General features: G+C 32.1%; 1 protein-coding gene across 2 annotated transcripts in view; it reads left to right on the top strand.

The window, feature by feature from the left end:
• tn (tripartite motif containing protein thin) overlaps positions 1 to 14,893 on the top strand; it is a 107,698-nt gene that overhangs the window by 29,661 nt on the left and 63,144 nt on the right. For both annotated transcript variants that reach the window (XM_076121989.1, XM_076121992.1), the window contains exon 3: positions 8,228 to 8,322. The gene's annotated coding sequence lies outside the window, so the exon portion shown is untranslated. The remainder of the gene's footprint in view (positions 1 to 8,227; positions 8,323 to 14,893) is intronic.

Genomic DNA, 14,893 nt, shown 5'->3' with positions numbered 1-14,893 from the left:
AAAGCCGTGTACCGTGAAATTTAGTAAAGCCGTCGTCACTTCAAGCCGACGATACAATTTAGTTTACACTTAGCTATCTGAAGGGGATCTTATTTTATATCGCGGCTCAGAATCCTAAGCCCAAATTAAATGAAGACCTTCTTCACGAACTTAATTTATTTCCACAAAATAGATACCTCGAACACTATTTGGTTGGAGAAAACAAAGGGAAGTACACATTATTTAGGATCAAATTGGAAATATCTGCGAGCCGCGATTGTAAATTAAATATGGTGCAAATGGTTTAGAAACGCAAAAATAACGCATAAATTGTACTTTAGACAACATTTAGAGTAGTTTGTAGTTTTCTCTTCGTTGTTTAGTCTAAATTTAAATGCTCTATAATGCAACGAAATTGCTTTTCACAAGGTTATTTTATTACTGTTTTCAATAAAATTGCTACTTAATTGCACTGACAATGAAATTTTTAGTTTATAAATGTTCCAATTAGTAAGTACAGTAATATATGACTTTATGAACAAATAATATTTATAAAAAAAAACTTTTCAGTAGAATAGAACTTTTCAGTAGTGGGACACGTTTTTTTCAAATTAATATAATACTACGAGACGCATTCCGTTATCTATCTGTAGTGTACACAAAACTTTAATTTAGTTTTCAATCCAATCCGAGTTAACGTCAAAAAAGCCTCCCATCTGAAGGCTGCAACCCCATTTTTCAAGTGGCGAACCTGACCGCCTCACGATTTGTCTTCCTCTCATATTTCCCGAGGGCGAATGCGAATTTTTTCAACAAGATAAATATAAAAACGACCCTTCGCGACTGTTATTGCAGAATGTATTTGTATAGCTTTTGTTTGTTGTACTTTTCTATTTATAATTTTGTTTGGCTGTGTCATTGGTTGTGTTTTACTAGAAGATTTACCGTAATATCTCGCGTACTTTCTCTGGCGTTCTGACTTTTCGTTTACATTCTTGGAGAAATTATTTATGAAGAATCTATTGCCGTCAAAATTTTCTTCCACATTAAGTTGCTGTCTGTTTGCAAGGATTTTGACTTGACGGCTTGGCACAGAAGTTTTACAAAAAATGCATCAATAAAAACAATTGTTTTAGAGAATAATTACTATCTACAAACAAATTGCCTAATCGATTGACGAGTGGAGAACATTTTAAACAGTTTTTTGCACGCGACCCCGTTTACGTAGACCAATACTTAATGTTATAAATAAATAAATTTTCACCCATTAATGTCCCACTGCTGGGCATGGATTTCTTCTCGTAATGACGGAGGGGTTGGGCCTCGAGTCGACCACGCTGGCCAAGTGCGGGTTGGCTTAATGTTATAACACTTTAGTATAGTAGTTATTATTTGTAAATGTGATCCTAAATATTTGAACACATATTAAATCTGTCACCAGATTCTAGAACATAAAATTTCAATAGATATACCCGCAGCTATCGCTATACCAAATGCTTTTCTTTTCTTACAAACTTCAATATAAAAGTTTTTGTACGGTGTCAAAGTTTTGCTTCTGTTATGGATATTGGACTTCGGGTAAGTTCGGCTTTTTTCGTAGACGGAAAAACTGAGATGGTCCAGTGGTAGTCTAGTGGCAAAAGTTTAAGACTCCTAATGAAGGAATATGATTTTTATATTGAAACATAATTATCTATTTTTTTATTAAAGCCTCTAAACTCCACTGAAAAGGTTAATAAACTTTATGAAATTTTACACTGTACAAATAATCTACGAATAACACTCAGTTATTTTCCTAAGGCTCTGCTATAGACTGTTCAGTAGTTTAGTCATCAAAGCGTTAAATAAGCACTGACAAATTAATTCTTGGTTTTTTTAATAAAAAATAGGCTTCTCTTCCCTTCATTCACACTATGCTTAAAATCCACCCTAAAAACTTAAGCTTAAATAAGTTGGGCGGTCTTAAATCAAATACCGTTGCCCCTCAAAGTGGCGTAAAGGCATTACCGAGTAAAGCCGGGCATAAAACTTAGTTATCCGCCGCACTGGTGACTGCCAAGCCGATTGTACGTGACCGGCATCAAACCCCGGTCCCTAACCGGGCGACTGTCGATTCGTTACGGCGTTTTCGCTAAGTTAATTAATAGCTGATATTCGAAGTTACCTGATCAGTACATGACTCGTGTTTTAATGGTTTTAAGTTAATTTTGTAAGCTTTATTGCTATGTTAATTTTGTCTGTCGTCGATTTTTGTGAAAACCGCAAATACATCTGTAAAAGTAGGTTTAGATAATGTAATTTTTTTAAAATAGAATTAATAACAATACAAAAGAATTCACATTTTTTGTACATGATCATCTTTTTGTCGTACCGTAATACTATAATAATAAAAGAAATATACCTTGTAATAATTTTAAATCAAATAAAGATTTATATTCTTATCTTAAATAAAATAAAAATAATCTATAAAAATAAAGACTTATCAATAACAAATAATAAAAATCCACAAGTATTCTTTATTTGATTTACTGTTTTTTTAGTATTTTATTTTCATTTTCATCAAAACATATTTGCTAACACAAAATTGAATAACAATATCTTAATAAAACAAAAATAAGCTACACAAAATAATTTCGCGCAAACTAATTTCGTTTGTCGAATTTCGTTTTCAATATTCGCCTCGGTGCTTTCTAACCCACCTCATTAGGCCGCTACAATGCAGTATTGCCAATGTGAAATTAGAGAATTTGATTTAACGAATGTGCCTTGTTTAGTTGAGATTAGGGAGACTTTGTAGTCACAAACGTGCTTAGATTGTGTTGGGAATAAAATATCTTTGTAGACAATATTGTTTTGTGTTAGACTAGTTTATTATTTGAATTCGTAATTTACAATAAGTTTAACCTTCAAAGATTTTGTACTGTTTGTCCTTATTACGCAACCAGTTAATTAATATGCATTTATTAAATCATGACTGTTCCAATAGAGGTCAAAGAATGTCACTCCCTATGATCTTTAAATCTTTACAAGCTTGTAATGGTTTATAAATATCTCAAAGACAAGGTAATTTAGTCCATAGTTGCAAATCAATTGCATGTCAAATAATATCGGTAATGAATTTCAGTCAGAATAGATGTAACTGGGTGATTTTTTTCATACACATGGAATTGAATAAAATTAGAAGAAAATATTAATTTTTTTTCTTAATTAATTTGATATAATTTATTATTTCTTAATTAATTTGATATAATTTATTATTTCTTAATTAATTTGATATAATATATTATATTTTCTTGCCGTTATTTTTAACTAATTTATACACTTTCATTGCCAAGAAAATGCCTGGTAAACATTACAAAACCTCCATATACATATTTCCGTCGTCTTAACTCAAAATTATTTGCAAAATTCTTTGCGAGCACCCCATCAACAAAGAGAGCATTACATACATAATAACATAACGGAAAATAAGAGCTACTTAAAATATCTTGGTGGGGCGCGCAACATTTTCTTATTTCACCCCCAAGGGTGGAATTATCAACCCCTGACATCTCTACACCCCACGGCCTATTAAACGTCAATTCCTGTGAATATACTTAGTAGAGTCGTCCCTAATTGGAAATTCTTGAAGGTTTTTTCCCAACGATTATACATGTTAAGTCCAGAGGAATAAATTTAGTAAAGCGGAACACTGTCTTAAGTAATGTCCGTTTTATAGTTGAATTATTTCTTTCAAAGGTTGTTTTTATGACATTAATACAGGAAAGTTTATTCATAAAATAATTATATTATGAAAAATTATAACAAAGATAATGTTTTTACTTATAACGAAAGACTTTACTGAGGAAATAGACAATAATTTACCTCCTTTTCAAGTGGTCTAGTATTAAAACCCAGTGTACCGATGACTTTTCGAAATTGTGTGTTATAAGAAATAGTAATGACTGCCTCCTTGGCGCAGTGATTGCTAATGCTAATAGTTGTTATTGCATTATAATCGGATACTTTGCAAATCTGCTGAAAATATTGTTTAACTACGTGCGTTATTAATGTCTCGAACTTTAATTTCCTACTTATTTATTTATTTAATTTTTTTTATTTAAATATAAAAAAAGAGTTGCTTGAATAACTTTGAAACATGGTTGATCACTTAATAAAATGTAGTAATTCTTCGAAAACATTCTAAATGGTACCAAAAACCAATTACAAATGCCTAATAAAAATAGCAATCTTTTTATTAAAGTCCTTTCAAACTTCGACCTTTACAACGCTGATCAAAGGTCCACATACCTCTACCTAATATCCACTTGAAATTTAAAATGTAATTAACACTCATGCCTAACTTTTTGAAGGGTGAGCAAGAAAGGTTTTTTAGGCATTCCATCCTTACGTGTAAAAGAATTTAAGGTCTTCTTTAATTAAGTTTTTGTCTTTAGTGATGAGTTGAGTTGAGTTAAATGTCACATTTTTAGAATTGAGGAAGGCGTTATTTTGATCGGCATTGTAAAGAAGCGATTAGTGAAAAAATAGTATGGCGCTGTCAAATAATTGTCGTAGATTTTTGTTAAATTGCTCATAAGCACTATTTTTATGTACTTAGGTGCATATAAAGAACTTGTATCATTGAATTGAATCGTACAAGTAGAATCAGTCAATCCGACAAAGTTTGAAGAAAGGCTAGGCCGATGATGAAGGTCGGAACATCATAGTTTCACGCAGAGTCATCCAAGAAGCCTTGGAGTCCAGTTCTGCCCTGTGATCTCCACAAAAATCGATCTCTGACCAGCCCTTGTGCTCAGAATTACTAGGAGTGAATTACGAGACTACTACTGAGTTCTAATCATTCATAATACACACTTCTCAGCCATCAAAAACAGCTAAGTCTTATTAAAACTACAGTTTAATAAACAAAATACTGCACCCATATGCAGTTCCAAGTACATTATACTTTCAACATTTCTTCAAACACTCGTTATTTCAAGTTGAACTTAACACAACATTTCCTTCATATAAAACGTTCTAAACGAATGAAACTTCAGAGGTCAACATACATTACACATAAGCCGCACTTGGAACAGCGCCAGACCACACTGTTATGCACTTGTGCTAACACTTATATTGTTTTACTTTCTTTAGGCTTTTGCAGTCATTTGTTAGTTTGTATCGCTTTATACTTTTGTTTTAAGTTTATCGTATGGTTAGTGGTCAACTTAGTGTCCAAGTTGATAGAGCCACCCGAAAGGGTTCTGACATGGCTTAACTGTGACTGATTTAAGACGCTCAGTTCAAACACTACTACAATACAGTCTACTACAATTGGCTGTGAGCACGTTTTTTTTGTAGATTAATTAGCGTATCTATTTTGGATCACGTGTTGGTAAGCGATCAATAAATTATCGTGTTACTAAGCAATGATAATCAATGCAAGCAATTAAGGATTGAACGATTACGAAGAAGATCTATGATCGATATTTTATAGCCCATACTTTAATGATCAATGGAGACATGCAAAATGCACATCAATTGCAATTTTTTCGGTACATTTTTTATTTCCACATTTTGTACTTTTTAAGTAGTGTAAAAAAAACCTGAAGCTGCAGGTTTTTGACTTTCTATTCCTAAGCGTAATAAATCGGTAATAAAACCAAACATAAAATAATTTCGTTTAAAATTTAAAATAAACAGTTTGAATTTGAAACATAGGCCGCTGCCATTTCATACTCTCGGTATAACTCATACGAACTAATATAACACGATTATATTAACTCAAAATGAATATGAACCCGCTAGGTTATGAGAGATAGCGAGAGGATTAGCAGATAATGAGATATTTAAGAGTATTATGAACAATATTGCAGTACTTTTCTACCTTTTTTACAAAGTTGTTGTTGTCATCGTATCATAGTGCGGAAGGAAGTATATCTTAAACTATGCTAGGTGCTAAAATTGCTATGCCTGTAGCTCGATTCTCTACTACTATCGACTACCGACAACCGAACTGTCATCGAGAAATTTTGTATGAAAATCTGATCAGCGCCTCTGACGGGTGTCGTAGGAAACATTTTGGCAGTACATTCTAAATGTCAAATGTCGATAGCTAGCCGGTTGTCGGTAGTCGATAGTGGTAGAGAATCGAGGTACTGTTTGTTACGCATTTATGTAAAACTGAACTGAATTGGTTTCAATTTTGGGGTAGCAGTTCTGGCATACATGAGACAAGTAAGATAACTTTTACATTAAATTGGCTTTTGTTCTTAAGCTTAAGCTTTCAGTATTTAAACTATCTTTAACTTAACCTATCCAAAGGTCAAACCAACCCTACAAAAAACAAAACAATTTTAAAATTCCGACACTAAATTTTAAAAGCAAAAACTAAACGACGTTTTAAAAATCGAAACCAAAAAACTTATCAAAAGTGTTATTTTTAAAACTGGCCAGTGGTAGCTGTGCCAACCATATTAGCTTAGTAAGATAATTTTACGGTTACATCAGTTTAAGTTATTTAACTTAATCTTTCAGTATTTAAACCATCTTTAACTTAACCTATCCAAAGATCAAACCAACACTACAAAAAAAGAAACAATTTAAAATTCAAATTTTAAAAGCAAAAACCCAAACGACATTTTAAAATTTGAAACCAAAAAAGTTTTCTTTTCAAAACTGGCCAGTGGCAGATGTGCCAACTATAATTAGCTTAGCTTAATTCGCTCAAGCCTACAACTTGAGCTGTAACATTTGTTTGGCAGTATGCCAACTGCCACAGCCTGTGGAAGCTGAGATAGACGACAAAAGAAATAAAGCGAACTGTTCAGTATTAGGGTGGATATGGAATTGTTTATTAGTTTTGAATTATGGATTGTAATGGCTTGTTAATAACATTAATAATAACATTTTTTTGTATTATTTATAAATTCTACATTTTATTATTATTGATGGTGTTCGCGAATGTTTCAAATCATACTCTAAATTCTAAATACGTACGGCCGCAGACGGCTCCGTTTTTAAAACGTTTCAAATCGAACAAATGCTTCCTGAGATAAAACATTCAAAACAAATAAACTCTTCAGATTTAAATTATTTGTAGAGATTAATAAACTAAAAAAATATTCTCCTATCCCATAAAAATCATCTATATAGTAGTTCATACTATATATAATCACTGTCAGATTTGATATTAAAATAGGATAAAAATTGCAGAATTTATTTAAAAGTTGCGGATTCTATACCCCTCATATACATGATACAATATTAAAAAACAAAACAACAGCAATCAAAAGTTTCTCAATACATTAGATTACTAGCAAAAACTTTGTAAAAAAAATATTACATTGAAACAAAAGTTTTTAAATTTATATGTCCTCTAAGATCCAAATTTGTATTAACTCTACATCACACAAGACTGGCCATTCACGAAAGTTACACAATTCTAAAATGCTTGTTTTAGATAATTTAGTTTGTTCACTTGTTTTTTTGGCCGTACTTAGGCGATTAACACACTGCCCCGCATCATGCTGCATATTGCGTGTCGACGCACCTACGAGCGTTCCTGCGGGAGTGCAGATCTGCATCATCGTGCGGGTTTATTGCGCACTCACGCGCGTAGGTGTGTTTTGTAGATTCACGCACGGCGGCTCTCATTTATTTGCCGTTCTCTGTGGTGGTCGTGCAGTACTGAGCATCACGATAGTCTTGATAAAAATCACGCGCGGCACTGCGGGATTCGGTGTGCCATACCTTGCGTCTCGCCCCGCACCTACGCGCGGGGGTGCATGTTTCTCCGCGTGTATGCGCGTGATCCGCATGAAAGCGCGTGGATGCATTTTCTGTGTGTTAGACTGTGCGTGTTTTCCATACAAACGGAGATACTTACAAGCAACGTTCGAACACGCATTCACGCGCTACGCTGCGTGGTGCGGGGCAGTGTGTTAAGCGCCTTAGTTGTTTGGAACCGTTGCATATTTGCGCTCGCAAACAATGTCGGTTACGACTTTTTTGTTCTGGCTTGCCAATTTTTCACGATTATGCTTTTACAGTAGTGAGATTAGTTCTTTTTTTTCATAATATGATTATTAAGGTTCGTAGGTTGTTATATTTTATCCTCCATATATATTAGACACATCTTTCAAGGGACTATTGTTTTTTTTTTATAACGAAACCTCTTATTATTTAGTTGCAGTGAATCTTAATACTAAAAATATAGGTACAATATGTAACTTAGTTATTTAAATAAAGTTTGTATCAATTTCAGGTGGCGTAATCAACTTGTAGAGAGGTCCCCTACAAGGAGTCCAGGCGGGCCCACCACAGGGTCGGGCCCGCCAGTGCACCAGCTTATATTTATAAGTAAGTTTATTTATAACGCTTTATACTTCTTTTCTTGTATTTTTGAGTGAAACACCTTTCAGGAAACTTGAACTTAACTTTAGGGAAACGAGAAACAATCATATTTTGTTTACGGTTAATAAGATAGAAGAGACTTGTTGCATTATTCGAAACTTGGTTTACACCTTTTTTACATATGTATTATATGTTTCGAGTTCACATTGTAGACCAACGAACTCAGAAATCAGTCAAAAGGTTAATAAAAATCACAAATCAACGCTTATATTGGCACATTTTCTCCTTGATTTTCAGTTTTCAGCATCAATGAGTTCCTTTTGTCAAATATATCTTTAGATAAAATTATCAATTCTACACCATTACAAACTGTTAACATTCTGCTAAAATATGAGTTTTTATCACACATCACATTCATTTTTCATGACACGGGGTCTATAACCTCAAAAACTTAAACTTAATAAACCAAATTACCTCAAATATGTCGAACGAAACCAGAAACAAACAAAACAGTAAAACGTTATTTGAGAAAGGAAACTTTTATCACCTGTACTGCATGTTTTGTGTTGAAAACATGTTTTCGTTCACCAAGTATTACTGTACTGTGAGGTCTGCACACGAAATGGGTTTATTTTTGTAGAAACAGTATGCTATTTTTAGTTTTGTAATACCGTAAGTGAGTTTACAGTAGCTAAACTGTGTTTTTATAGAGGAAATGTGGATTTTTAGTAATAATATGCAGCTTAAATTAAAGCTCATTTTCTATAGTCGCTATGGAGAAAGGGTTTGTGACACATAAAATTACGTGATAGAAAATCAGTTCTTGCGGAATACGCTAGGGGCGCTGACCAAATCTAAAATATATAGATAACTCTATTTTGCAAAACCGAAACTAATCATAGGCCACTTTTTTCATGCATTCTAAATAAAAGTGAGCGAAGCCGCTCGCTAGTCTGAAATACAATCTACAAGATCTTCCCAAGATCAAGATCAAACTCAACCCATTAGACTTATTGTTTTTGTACAATTGTCTTTCAGGCATGGGAACGGTTTATACATAGAGAAAAAAAAAACAAAGAATGTTCATGAGCAGAGCTGCACGGGTCAGCTAGTTCACTAATAAATTTAAATAGATTTTCCTGTTGTATCTTAAAACTGCGCATCCCTATTTCTATTAAACAAATTGATAGTGTCTGCTTACTCACGTTCTATAAAGAGCGTATAAACCCCTGTTACTATTCAATTCAAAGGCTTTTGTTTCAAAGGAAATCTTAGAAAAAATCTCCAACAGTGTATTTGAAGTGTTTCCGCTTTAGCAGTTTTCTTACAAGCAGACATTTCTTGCTTAACCTTTTTAAATAGAAAATAAACTGTAGTTTAGGGCTTTTTTTGTTTTAAGAAACATACTCGTGTTGATATTTTTTCTTTTTAATTATGACGTAATTTTTTTGTTGTTTCGAAGTATCAAAGTGTTGAAATTATTTTGACATAATAATATTAATATGTATATTTGGTATATAAAGCAAATGCTACCTACTGTTTCATTGAAAATATTATACAATATAAGTACAATAATTATTAGTAGCATTAGGCCTTTCATACAACATAAATTAAGAATTCATACCCTCAATAATATTTGGCATAAAAATAAAAATATAATTTTATTTACTTATATTTGATTAGAAAATTATTTAAACTACATACCTAAGAGCACTATAATTCTTAGTGCAGTTTTAAATGAAATAATTTATTGCATAAATTTTTCAAATCTTTTAACGTATGCAAAACCGTCATCAATTTTCTAAATAATATAATAAATAATAATGTTCGAACAAAAGTATCAAGATTCATATACGACTATTGGTTGAAGAATGCGTCGCATGTATCAAACACATTCGAGCGACATTAAAATTAAGCACAACACATATATTAAGGTAATAAAAACTTTGAATATAATGTTTACAGGGTGGAGACAATACGTAGAGATAAATAAAACTACTAGTTTAACGTATTCTCAAGAAAATCGTGTTTAAACTAATCTTCATTGAACCCTTTATCTTTTTGTAATAATAATTAATATCAGACTGTATAATGGTCTATCTTTTTCAAAGTTAGGTTAGAATGGGACTGACACGGTCTTGTATGTACCCCAAACAATAAATAAAGATAAAAACCTTTCCATAACTTTTTTTTGGTCTAATAACGGTAGGATATGTTAATTAAATTGATCAGTCTGTTGCCCTACTGCTGTTCCAGGGTTTCCATTCGATAAGAAGGAAAATCCACAACACCATGGGTGTAGCAGGGACTTCGCGATCCTTTAAAAACTGTGTTGAAAGACTTCCAGGCATACAAGGCTTAATCCCAATGTTTACCTTCGCTTTTAAAAACTGTTATTTACTTCTATCAAAATATATCCATAGTATTGACTATTTATTTATCATATAATATTCCACCCTATATAACAGTTATATGCCAAACAATGTCTCTAAAACGTATTAGAATGACAAGTAGTGTTATAAAATGTTTGCAGTAAAGTTATTGCAAGACATGAAAACCGAACATTAATAATTTTATTCTCTCGACAATATTTCCCGCTTGGTTATTACGGGGACACGGCAAGATGTTACACAGATAAGCGACTTTTAATCGCGCTACAGTTGAGCTACCTGAATTGTAAGAATCTCAGTATCTGTGTTAAATAAAAGTGAAGTTACGATGTGAAGGTAAAATTCTTGATTATTATCGATTTGCCCTGTATAATTTGAAATATTAAGGAAAGAAAACTAAGATTTGTAAAGCTATCTACATAGCTAAAAATATATCATTATGTTAACAATACAAACTAGTTTCATCCCAATTAAAGCAAATAATCTTGATGCTTTAACAACTTTGACGTCACGTAGGCTACTTCGACGCAAAATATTGAAACAAAAGCATTAAAATCGTTGTCTTTGCCGCAGGTGTTGTGAAAATAAAAACCTATATGAATGCAATTTTGTGTGGCAGGGAACATAGGTAAACGTTTAGCTGCGTTGCAAAGCAAGCAACACAAAATCGCCCGTCTACATAAACCACAAGCTAATGGCCTTGCACAGGCAGGAGACATCACACCACAATATAAACTTTGGACAATAACCATCAATCCTTTCCAAAGTTGTAGCAAGTTATTAATTAGAATATAGGGCGGCTATTATTGCATTGTGGTAGGAAAGGGAGCGTAAATTATTTTGAATAGCACCAAGGTACCTTTTGTTGGCGACTGTTTTGTTCGTCTCGGCGATCGATTTTGACGATAGACGTTTTCGATAATGTCACGCTTTGTGCATTATGCAAATTGGGGACGTGGTGCATGTTCGCTTAAAGTATACGGTTTTAGGTGTCTCAAACTCTGAAATATTAGGGAGGCATTTTTAAATATTTTAGTAAAATCTATGATTGTGTGTTTATAAATTTCAAACTTTCTCGTTGCCTTATACCTAATATTACATCGAAATTAATTATCCATTATAGTTTCTGACCACGGCCAGTGTAATCAGTGGCGAAACGTAAAACCCAAATTGCATAATAATATGACAGTGATAATTCCTATAATTGGCGATTCTCGCGAGTTGCACACAAATTATTATAGATCAGCGTTTCTTAAGTACGATTGAAATATTAAATGAAATATTTAAGTTACGATACCTTATTAATTTGTTTTCCTGACGTTTCAATCGAGTTGCATCAATCATGATTACTGGGTGATTCTGATAATATTAGTCATAACTATTTTTTACCAAAAAAATGGTTAATGCCAATATATTATGTACAAAAGCTATTTAACTAGAAAACTGTTTTTCATTCGTATTTGATTAATAAATCGAATCTGAGTGTTTTAATAGGTACATGATTATCATCAATCATACTATTAAGGGTTCATAAAGGTTTTCTATTATTTGAATATTGAAACCGAATAAACCTAAAATAGATTCCAAATTTTAATTGAAGCATAGATTTATCAAAATGTAATTTATCAAAAACTTTAATTAATATGTTAGTGGCAAGCATTTTAATAAAACTTTTGTAATGTATGCAAGCACTTTATGAGATAATAATTAATCTATACGAGCTTCAAACTTTACAACGCGTTCTAAATTCAATACTAATAAAGCTGAAGAGTTTGTTGGTTTGTTTGTACGCTATTTTCAGGAACTACTGGATCCAAAATTGTTGTATGTGTGAAATATATTTTTTAAAATTAACTTTCGTAGAACAGTTACGTGTGTATGATAGTGCCTTGTCTGAGAGTTATTTAATACAATTCTTGAAGGAATGCAAAGTCCCAACCCGCATTCGGCCAGCTTGAGGAAATAAAGGCCTAACCTCTATCTCGTTACGTAAGGAGAATCTTGCCCAGCAGTGGGACAGTAAAGGATTATATGTATTTTTTATAGTATTTTTTTTGAGGAAGGATTGGCTATTTAATATAACGCTATAACTAATAAAAGCAGCAATAAAAAATGTAGTGAAAACGGAAAAATTCAATTCCACGCAGATGCAGTTGGGAGCGGCTACTAGTAGTTAATAAACTATTTTAAAGGTATGTTATTTAGAAAATAATTAAAAAAGTTTATGAAAACTTCGCATATAATTTAGACGGGTTTTTATTCTGAGGTTTTGTGCTCCAGGCAGTGTGTGGTAGTAATAGTTATTCGTTTTTCAGTATAATATGTGACGTTTAATTTTGAGGGTTGTAATAGATTATTTAATAAATTTTATGTAATTGCAGTGTAAAAAATTACACAAGTATACTCTTTTTGTTTGGTTGCCAATTTTACCTCTTTTTTACATATGCTTAACTTCTTAATAAGTTATAAAATAAAGCCTGCATTACTACTTTGTACATTTTTACAATTATATTGTTTTAGATCGAAAACTTACAGTTATTTCCTAAATGTATATCTGTATAGTGCTCATAGAAAGCTAAACTCATTTTGATTTATCAAACTTAATTTTCTATAATGATATTCGCTCATAGAGACTTACTGAAAGTAATATTCTCAGCTTTTACTAACGATTATGTGTGTCATCAATAATAGTCTTACACGAATATCCTGAAAAATCTTTTCATGTTAGTACGATCATTTATTTCCATATTCTTAGCATTAAGGTAATTTTATCTTCCTCTATATAAGGTTTTTTAAAGAAAAAATAAAGGATGCCCCTAAGAGCCCTAATCACGGACCTCTATTACATTTAACGAGGCCTCTTAAGGGCTTAATATCCCTTCAGATTTTTTGTAAAATTTAGGTAAATCGGTGGTGTTTGCATGGAAGTTATCATTATCTGTTGTTATAAACCTACATTAAAAAAAATCCCGCAAAAAATACTTGAACACATAATGTAGTGTAATGCTTGAGGCTGTCAGTGAGTTATGAGTCCGGATTCCGAAACAAAAATTATTATTTTTATTTGTTTCTATTGCTTATTTGGTTTTATAAGTCTTTGCGTCGCAAGTATCATGTATGCTGCAAGGGGAAATAAATTAAACGTATGTCAAAATAAACTTTTTCAAAGTACCCTAAGCTGGTAGTAATAGTGGGGTGCTAATCAATTTTCGCTCAATAAATATATCTATTCGATGACTAACTTAGGTAGTTCATAATATCAGATATATGGGGACTTGTGAAATACAGTTACTTTAATAAAAATAAGCATATTATTCTAGCCCTAGTAGCAAATTAACTTCTAACCTTCAAATAACACCAAAAACGCCTAGTGCTTTTACAAGAAAAAATATACAAAAATGTCAACGGACATACGAAGTTAATTAACTTTGATGGAATTACCTTGTCTAGCTGTTGCCTCTGAGTCTGGGCTTTGTAATTAAAATTTACATAATATACATAAAAATCAACGGTCAAGTGCTAAACACTAAGTGGTGGGATGTTTTCTGAATATTTCATTATAAAGTTAAGATGACCTGGACGTATATGAAAACCTGCCGCCGATAGGGGAATTTGGAAGGTAAAAGTAGTTTTTTCATTTATTTGATGTAAAATCTTTTTTTAATTTTTAAACAAGGTTTTTCAAATCATTATATAAAGAAAGTATTACTAAATAGGACTAATAAAGTAAATTTTGAATAAAATTTGACAATTTTGATAAAAACCAGCATAAGCCTGCAAATCTTAACTATAGAAAGTTAAGATATCCAGTCATACTTATTATGAAAATCAATCAATTAAAAAAGAGCCCTTAGTATTTTTGACTGCTATTCTCAAAGATTTTAAACGTAAAATTCAAAAAGTCGTGCAATAAAAACTCACTTCAAATAATTCAACACAAAACAGAAAAAAACGAAAAGCAGACCGTATTTTACACAAAAAGCAGCCATCTTGTTTTCAAGTGACAACACTCAACTATAGATTAAAAACGTTAATTCAGAAAAAAGTTTTTCTATTCGAGGCGGCGTCAAAACACCTTTTCACCTAATATTTTTGTATGAAAACATTTTTGTGAAAGAGACCCCACAATGGAGGGACTGTTGAAAAACTCTGTTATTTTCAGATAATTATATTACCTGATGAAGTTG

The sequence above is a fragment of the Anticarsia gemmatalis genome, chromosome 13 (genome assembly GCF_050436995.1).
Source record: "Anticarsia gemmatalis isolate Benzon Research Colony breed Stoneville strain chromosome 13, ilAntGemm2 primary, whole genome shotgun sequence".
In the NCBI taxonomy this organism is placed as follows: domain Eukaryota; kingdom Metazoa; phylum Arthropoda; class Insecta; order Lepidoptera; family Erebidae; genus Anticarsia; species Anticarsia gemmatalis.
Note: the sequence above shows the minus strand (reverse complement) of the source record. Positions and strands in the feature narration are given on the sequence as shown.